Raw genomic sequence first — 9,627 nt, forward strand, 5'->3', positions numbered from 1 at the left:
TGAAACGAAATATATCAAACAGTATTGCCTCTTTTTATTTTCATTTTAACATATTAATAAATGAATAGAATAAAGACCAAAGATTACCTGTTAGATTTACCCAAAACAAATTATATCATATGTTTAACCACTAAAGTGACATCAGAGCCAGCGGCAAATGTCAGAAGGACTAGCCGAAGTTAGGCTACTCTCGTCGGGAAACATGAGCACTGAGCTCCCGCTGATCGTCTCACGTCTCCGAAATCAGCGAAGCACATTTTTAAATAGTCGCTGTCTTTATAAATAAACCGCAGGTTTGAGTTTTAAACAACTACATTCTCGCCTGAAATACTTTTAAAACTACATTTCATGACACAATAACAGTAATATTTTGAAAATTATCTGAATAAATGGTGGTTGAAATACAATGCTGCGTGAGCTCAACCAATCAGCATGCTCAGCGCTCAAGTCCCGCCCCCGAAAGTTCCGGACCTTTGAAAAAGTACTACCTCGCGAGCAGGGACTTTCTGAGGGGCAATTTTTTACCTGGAACTTTATTTAGATCCTGGTTCCTGCAGTGGAAACACACCGAGTACCGGCCCAAAGTCCCTAGCTCCTGGGTAAAGTTCCTGCGGCGGAAACGGGGCTTAAAATTTAAATAATCTTTGAGTGTTTCGGGGGCCCTACGCAGCTTGCATATTTTGCGTATAGGGAGGATCGTCTCTGTTCTTATGGGAGTAGTTAGGCCATTTTGTCCACGAAATTGGTTACCAGCTGTATCCGTGTGGTGGAGCCCAACTGTTTTGAATTCAAGTCAGTGGCTGTAGGTTTGATCCTAAGTAGGAATGACCCAGAGACTGGAGAGTAACTGAGGATCCTCTTCTCCAATCACAGTTATGCCCTTTAGCGAGACACTGAACGCTAGCCAGCTCCATGTTGGCTGTCCTTTAAATTAGTGTTCTGTGAGTTGACACGGATAGGCAATAAATGTGTGCTAACTATCAAGTAACATTGTAGGAGAAGGGCTAAGTAGAAAATAGCATTTAGAATTGTAGTGGATTCTTCATGGTCGTTATGAAATGAACACATGTAGTTGGATTATGTAGGGGATACCGAGGGCTACTGTAAAACACTTTCTTCTCTCACAGTAAAGCGGCCGACAAAACTCTTATTCGGCATGTGTAATTTTAGTATCATTTCAGTTATTATGAGTATTATTAAATAAAATAATTAGGCTAGCTTGATGAGAGATGGCATGTGCCAAATGGCAAACTATAAATATTGCTGACCATAAGTCAAAAAGATTGTATCTTTTTATTAAAAGATTGTTATTTTCTTTTTTTTTTGAGCTGCCATTTGATTTGGTCAATATATATTTTAGTATTTTGGTACAAATAATTAAACTCATTTACAATATTATTTATTTGTTTTTACGTGTTGAATCCTGCTTATCTCATGGTCAGGTTGACAAGATGCTCAATGATATTAATAAATATTAAAGCAATAATATTGAGGTGTACTCTTATTTATCATACATTTAGATAATATAAGTTTTTATATAGTAACATTTTGACTTCTTGTATTCAATTCAAAATTTAGATATAATCTTTTTCAGTTGTAAATAAATGAACGGTATTGTAGGTGCATATATATTCTTATACCTAAAGGCATGTAGATTTGGAAAATATGAAAAATGTCTCCTGTGCTTAAGCATCATCTCAGGCTGTTTCTTTGAAATACATCTATAGCTTAGACTCAAAGGGCTGCACTCTCCCTCGGTCTCTTTCCAACAGCGAAACATCAAGATGAAGTGAAGTGGAAGCAGGCATGTATGGCCGAAAAATTGACAATAACTCCATGAAATTCTCCAAGGAATGTTTCCAGCACCATGTTGTAGTTATGCCTTTTTGAACTCACAAAAATCTGTTCATCCCGCTTGTTTCCATCTAGCTGTAGTAAACTGCAGATGTGGAATTGTTCCAATGTATAAGTGTATTGCACAGGAAAAATGCTGAGGTTTAAAAAAGGTTCTATATTACCTTCTGACAGCCTGTTTCATGAGTGTGTTATAGCTGCTCTGGATATGTCTTCTCGAGATGTGATATCTGCTGTATCATCACCTGTCCTCCTCTACTCTGCCCACTGAAATGGCTAAACGTTGAAGCTCCTTGAAAAGTCTTTGGCAGCGAAAGCAGAACGAGGCGATTCTCAAATGGTTTTCTGCACGGCATAACAATTGATCGGATGAGTTTGTAAAGGCTTTTAGTGAGAGAGTTGGTGGTTTACATTGGTTTATGTTGAGTGGAGACTGTGACATGTGCAGTGGACCTGTACTGAAGGAGGTCAAAAGCAGTTCATAGTTGGTGAACGTTGTTTCCACTGGCCCACTCACATTTCTGTCTCACTGGATCCAGTAGGGCTAGACAAATCCTGTGATTATTTTGACATTGTAGTTGTCTGACATTGCAATATTGCTGCTGCTAAGATATCAAGGTTAAAAAGACAAAAGGCATATGCTGATTGCTTTTTTTCTTCAAAATTAAGTCTTTACTGCAGGAAACAGTTAGTCTCTTTAGGAGAGTTCACACTTCTCTCAAATTTAGACTTCTTTCAATCAACTAAAAATGAACAAATTGAAAAATAACCTAGTTCTTGTTATATTAACATTGAAATTGAACTTGAAAGTGGATTTTTAGGTAGCATACTTTACCTGTTTTGAACATAAATAAATAATTAAATATTATTTTTCTTATTTGTTGTTATTTGTGTATATATATATATATATATTTTGTTGTGCTTATATACCGAATAGACTCCATAAAATCCCTAATGCACATCCCTATTTCTCATCAACAGATGCAATTAATTTGCCCTTACCTCTGAGATCAGAAAATGCAGTCAAGAGACCTGGAATCTCCCCCGGTGTCCGAGTTTGCTCAGCTGAGTTCGAGCTTCATAAGGCTCGAAGGAAGCCCTTCAGTTTCAGAATAATAGGTTACCCCAAAAATAAATTACTCAGAGACTTTTCCTTAATAAAGTTTTAATGCATCACCATTTGTAATGGTTTCACTTTATTAGTACACAGTAACTCATAAGTAATAAAATGAAAGTAACAGCGAGTAAGTCTTCACCATTGGAGTGCGGCACCGTCTGAAGCTCTCCTTGGCATTTTATAGCCTTGCACACAATTTGCATTAACATCATCAAAGCCATCCCTGCAATTCTATTGTAAGATGCAGCCCCTTTCTTTTCATCATCTCAGAAAACAAAACATATAGCAACCTAAACCACCAGCCTTCAACATTTATAAATTTGGGGAACAAAATATGTAATCAAACATGCATCTGAAACCTCTATAATTTTAGAATTTTAGAGATAATTTCAACTTTATTATAGTTCTCATCTTAAAAGACATATTCTGTTGATATTCCAGGTCTCTTCTTTGTCTGGTGGCGCCGCTCCACTTTTGCTTGCTTTTTGATTTTTCGGCTTTCTTCCACCTGCAATCCTTCAATGATGAGATCACCAAAATCAATATTTATTTTACTTGATTCTTGATCACTATTCCCTAAAGAAATTATATCCCGATTTTGTGTATAATTGTTTCCAGTAGGGATTCGATCAGGAAATTGCATATTCCTAGGCCTATCTACAATATATATATAAAATTATTATTTTTTATTATTATTTTTTTCTGTCCTGATATTTAAATTTTCTTGTGGCATACTCAAAACTTGCCATACTTCACTCAAATAAATAAATTTTTTTTTTTTTTTTAGCTTTTTAAAAATTTAATTAATTAAAAATAATCTAAAGTAACACCGTTGAACATCTTACTTTAGGGCCCCATAAAATCGTTTTCATTTTCTCAAACTCTGATTTGTTTTTGTCTGCTTTAAGTTTTCAAAATTTTGTTTTCATTTTAGTAATAAAAAGCATGTATAATAATTTAAATCATGAATTTTGTTTTTACAACAATAGCAATTTATTAAACATTTAGCCAAAGTGAAATATTTTTTTAATTTTAAATGGTCTAATCCTCTAAATTAACAAAACGGTAAAAATTTAACATTTCATTAAAAGAAATATTAACAATTTAATATTTCAATATAACATTTTTACAACAATAATTCCCTATGAATTTCCCTTTCCCCCAGAAATTCTATGCTGTCTGCTTTATTTTTTTGGATTAATGATTTAATGTAAATCAAAAGCAGCAATCAAATATGGGCATAAAATATTAACGTTTTAATTAATCTTTTAAATTGTAATCAAATTAAAACTTGATTCCTTTTGGCCAGCACAGTAATGCAAAACAGAGGTTTACTGTTAAAATTAAAACATTGAATAATTCTATGGCATTCCTTAAAAAATAAAGTTTTTTAGTTTTTAATTTTTTTAAAAATTATTAATACTTTGCTCCTGAGATGAAGTTCATGTGGTGGCGTATAGTGAGGTGGCAAATGCACTTTTTGCATCCACATTGTGTTTTGATTAAGTGTACAGCCCTACTTTTAATTTATTTTGTAACATTCTGTGTTATACTGTAAATTCAATTTTTATGACTGGATTCTGTCATTCCGGTAATGTTTTCTGCATTGCATAAATCATATAGGGCAAGGTATGATGGCCTCTTAAAATAAATTTACATTTTATACTACAGGTGCATCTCAATAAATTAGAATGACGTGGAGATGTTCATTTATTTCAGTAATTCAACTCAAATTGTGAAACTCGTGTATTAAATAAATTCAATGCACACAGACTGAAGTAGTTTAAGTCTTTGGTTCTTTTAATTGTGATGATTTTGGCTCACATTTAACAATGAAGTATTCTAATTTGTTGAGATAGTGCATTGGTGGGTTTTTGTTAAATGTGAGCCAAAATCATCACAATTAAAAGAACCAAAGACTTAAACTACTTCAGTCTGTGTGCATTGAATTTATTTAATACACGAGTTTCACAATTTGAGTTGAATTACTGAAATAAATGAAATTTTCCACGACATTCTAATTTATTGAGATGCACCTGTATATTAATGAACAAATGTTAGCAAATTCCCCCCATGCTAGAATAAGACAGAATGGAGTGTCTCACCTTCACTGTAAAGTTTGCAGTGCTTGCTATACAATATTTAATCTCAACTTTTTGCAGTTTAATAATCACACACAGCCATATCACGATTTCGATTCTTTTTTGATTTATCTGTTCTCAACCCACTTCCTGCCCACATGAACTAGCACTGCCATCTACCAGGAAGCTGCAAATCTTAATTGAGAGTGACGGATACAGCTTGGGACACTGTCTTTTTAGGCCAGTCTTTCTTGTACAGACCAGTTTCTTATTTTACACAGGAAGAAGCTGAACTGACAGGCAGGGAGGAATACACAGACGAATACATCAGGTGATTCCAGTTAAAGTTAGGTACAGGAAACTTTCTCAGACAGGAAAGAAAAGCATTAGATACAATGCCCTAGGGTGTGAGATCCCGTTTCTGACATTTGAATACGGCATAACAAGCTACAATTTTGAGTTTAAAGCTCAGAGACTTCCCAAAAAAGATGTAGGGAAGTGAAAAAACATATTTGAAGTTCATGAACTTCAGCTTGTTGTTCCTGATTTAACGGGAATAAGCCAGCAAATGTATTTAAAGGCTGCTTATGTAAGCTTGTACTGACCAGCAGTACAAGCTTAGGCTCTGGATATGATTGACGTTTTATAATTGAAGATAATGCGAGAGTCAGCATTAAAAGCCAGTGCAGTTTTCTTCTATGTCAGCAGTGATAGAGATAATTCCCCCGGCCCGAGAAGCTCTTGAGAATCCTCAGGTTACATTCATTAGAAATGCCGAGCAGGAGAGAGCTAAAGGATTTCACTGGGTTCAATTCTCCCACGTCCGGATCATGTCTCTCCCCAGAGAACCGGCTCGGACATGGCCCTGAACACGCTTCGCAACCCTGTCTCTCAATATAACGTTCTGCATAATCGATATTAGTGCTTTCAGTGTCAATGCTGAGATTCTCAAGGACATGATAATTATTTAAATACCACCATTTTATTGATTGATTCATGTGGGCACCTGCAGAAATGGACAGCTTCCTGCTTTTATTATTAGAATAGTTTACCACTGAGATTTAATGCGTTTGGACATACATGGATGTGGTAACTTTCCTTCATTTATAAATTTCCTATTAAATACAGGATGCACTTCAGGTCATTATTGTTTTGAATTTCATTCATTTACTTTTAATACCTTTTAGATTTAATTGACAGCAATAGCTTTGTCCATTCCAGTTTAGTTTATTTAATGTACATATTTTTGTTATTATTATTTTTTAATTAGTTAAGATTTACTGAAATATATTTTAGGTCATCAGTTCTTATTATCAGTTCTTTTAATTTTACAATATTATATAATAATATAATATCAATTCTTTTAATGGTATAATATTTGAAAAATTAAGAAATGACACTAACTTCCTTCAGATGATGCTATTTTTCAAAACATATAAGCTCAATAATAGTATAATATTATAATGTTGACTTTAAACAAGTGCGATGGAGAAAAATGCAAAGGTAAACTGAATTTGCAATGTGAAATTGAATAAAAAATGTTTAGTGACTGAAATTTCAGTGCATCCCTATTGTGAAAATGATTATTTTTGTTAATTATTTTATTGCAGTTAGTTTTTTAACTATTGTTTTTTCGCTTACTTGAATTAATTATTTCAGTTTGCAAAAATTTATTTAATATGTCTTTTGTTTTAGTATGGAATAATAACCCTAGTTGTGCTTTAGATGTCTTGCTGCTGTAGTTTTGGCAAAAATGAGCATGTCAGGCAATGTAAAGCCTTCACACAATATGAAAGACAGTTAATCTCAGACTGAGCATGTATGAGCTTCCATAAGTGGGTGAGTTCCCAAGACTCGCAGTTGTCGGGGAGAAATTGTACAAGCTGTAACTGTGTAAGGATTGGCGTGTCCATGTAAATCCATTTTTATCACAGAGGCTCTCATTCTCCCTGGGTTCAACACCAGCAGCTCATGAAATTCAAAATGGAGTTAGTCACCAAAGAGGTTTTGTTGTATTTGCACAGATTGTACATTACAGTCACAACCAGGATCCAGATATTTTGTGTGCAAATTCAATTTAAAAATCAGTTGTAAGTCTAAGAGCTGCTTTTTAATTTAATTTAATTTATATTTTATTTTACTTGTAATCCACTTATAATGTTAGTCAAGAATTTTACTTTTTCCATTTTCCGCCCTCTGCATTACCATTAGAATTACACGGCCTATTTTTGCTGCTGTACCTTTAAGACTTATGCAAATTACCTTATTTGTGGCAGGCTAGCAATAGAGGACTATAGTCATCTCAGAAGGGCCTGGGGGGCCCAGCTTGCAAAATACTCTCTGAAGGGCCCTCAGCTTTCATTGCATGCACTTGACAATGACCACAACAAGAAAACCAGCTTTGAGTTCTAAACAAACCTAAAGTTTGCACACAGATGTTAGGCTCAAGTATTGTTCTGGTGAAATATTCATCCAGCCTGAACAATCCATAAGCTCTTGCTGTAGGGATGTGAGGCTCCTTCTGAGCTTGCTGGAGGATGAGCACTGTCTTCTGAGGGTTCTTACTGTCTGTCCAGCCTCTATCCTTTCTGTACAACTGAATTTCTACAGAAATTCATCTTCTCAGTCCTTCCGCCTAGACTCTGCCCACCTGTGCTGAATAAAAGATGTGGTACATAAACTGTGGACTACAATTATGTCGTATTGCAAGACTTTACAAGAGTTATTCATAAGGCTTTTATTACACAGATGTTAGTAATATGAAATAGTGATCAAAAGTTATTTTACTTAGTGCATGATGTTCATCAAATATAGAACTTAGTTTAAGAAAATATTCTTCAAAGTTTTAAATATAACATTATTTAAATACGTTTTATTACAAGTAAATACTATTTCAGTCTTTCTACTTCAAAAGCTCACATTTAATTCAGTGTTACTTGCCATTTCTGAAATTTACTAGTAATTTCTGACTCTGAGTGAAAATTGTTTCTACAACAACATTTTTTTCAGTGTATGTGTATATTATAGAATTTAAAGTAAATTTCTGTTCTTTAGTTAGAGTAACTAGAATAAATGTAACAATTTTGTTCTTATGTAGAATACAATAACTTAGGTCACTAGTGCTATTGTAGCACTGCCAAAAATACTACTTATTAAATTTTATTGTGAAACTGTTTTAATTAGTGCACATTTAAAAAAAAAAAATCTTGGTTTAGATAAACTAAGAGAACATTTTGGCCTATTTCTAAAAGTTTGACACCTTTATTTTTTATTATTTAAATGTTTTTAATGCAGTTTGAAAGTCAGTCTGGATAATTTATTGTCAGTGCAGTGTGTTAATTTATTAATTGATCTTGACAAATCGTCTTGATGGTACAAAGTACGCGAGAAGATTTATTTATCAATTGATATGTTGCATTTAGGCCTGCCAGTTTAATGTGGTGACATTTAATAATTAATAATAAAACCAAACATAATTAGAATTGTCACTGCCTTTGGAGCAATAATGTACTGCTTTCAAATGATCATAAAACATTAATATACAGACAGTATGTGGTTAAACTGTTGAATTCTATTTATTTATTGGCAGATCATCAATTAGATCATCATATTTATTTAACTGACAGCCCTAGCACTAGCCCTGTATTTTTATCACAATAATTTTGTAAATCATCACAAATACTAAAATTGTGTCATCGTAAGACTTGGCTCTGTTGAAGGTTTTATGTTGAGTTCATTGCTCCGTTTGCATTTGTACTACAGCGTTTTACTGTTTATCCACATGTCAGTGCTGAAAAATGCTCATGCCTGATGATCTGTTGTGGGGGATGGAGTTCATGCAAGCGTATATAGACCTCTAGCTCACAATTTAGCGAATCGGCTCTTCCTCATTATAAAAGGTAACTTTGCCAGTCTATTTTCTAACCTTTCTCCTGGTGGCAGCCATAAATCACATTCTAATCCCAGTGCTGGTAATGTGCAGTCATGATTAAAGAAAATGCTGCCCATAATGGCCATGTGCCGCCACACGCGAAGAGGAAGCCCGTCGACGACCAGGGCTGTGCCAGTCTTGGGGATAATGATAATACGAGATGAAATAATGACTTTTCCCACCTTGTCCGTCCCTGGCAGGTAATTTTCTGGAGATTAACTCCGACCCTGAGCACAATTACTGGGACAGAGGAGACAAAGTCCACACAGTAAAAATTTAATTAATGGGAAGAGGAGGCATCATTAAGAACATGTTGGATGGAGACCTGGGGTCGATGAGAGGGAGGCACTTTCAGTTAAAAGCCTACTGGCAGTTTCATTTTGTCTTTTGCGTTGTTTGTAAATGCGGGAAAATGATATGGGCCAATATGTTATTAACAGGGAGTGTTGGGCAAGTTACTCTGAAAATTTAATTAAATTACTGATTACTCCTTTTAAAAGTAATCACGTTTACTGTTCTGATTACTTTATTTCAAAAGTAAATAGTAATTAGTTACATTACTAGTTACGTTACTTTTTTCCATGAAATTCATGAAATCCCAGCATACACGCTCCCGATAAGTATTTGTTATTAAAGCGTCAACA

Source organism: Sinocyclocheilus grahami, unplaced genomic scaffold, assembly GCF_001515645.1.
Source record: "Sinocyclocheilus grahami isolate Dianchi unplaced genomic scaffold, SAMN03320097.WGS_v1.1 scaffold84.1, whole genome shotgun sequence".
Lineage (NCBI taxonomy): Eukaryota > Metazoa > Chordata > Actinopteri > Cypriniformes > Cyprinidae > Sinocyclocheilus > Sinocyclocheilus grahami.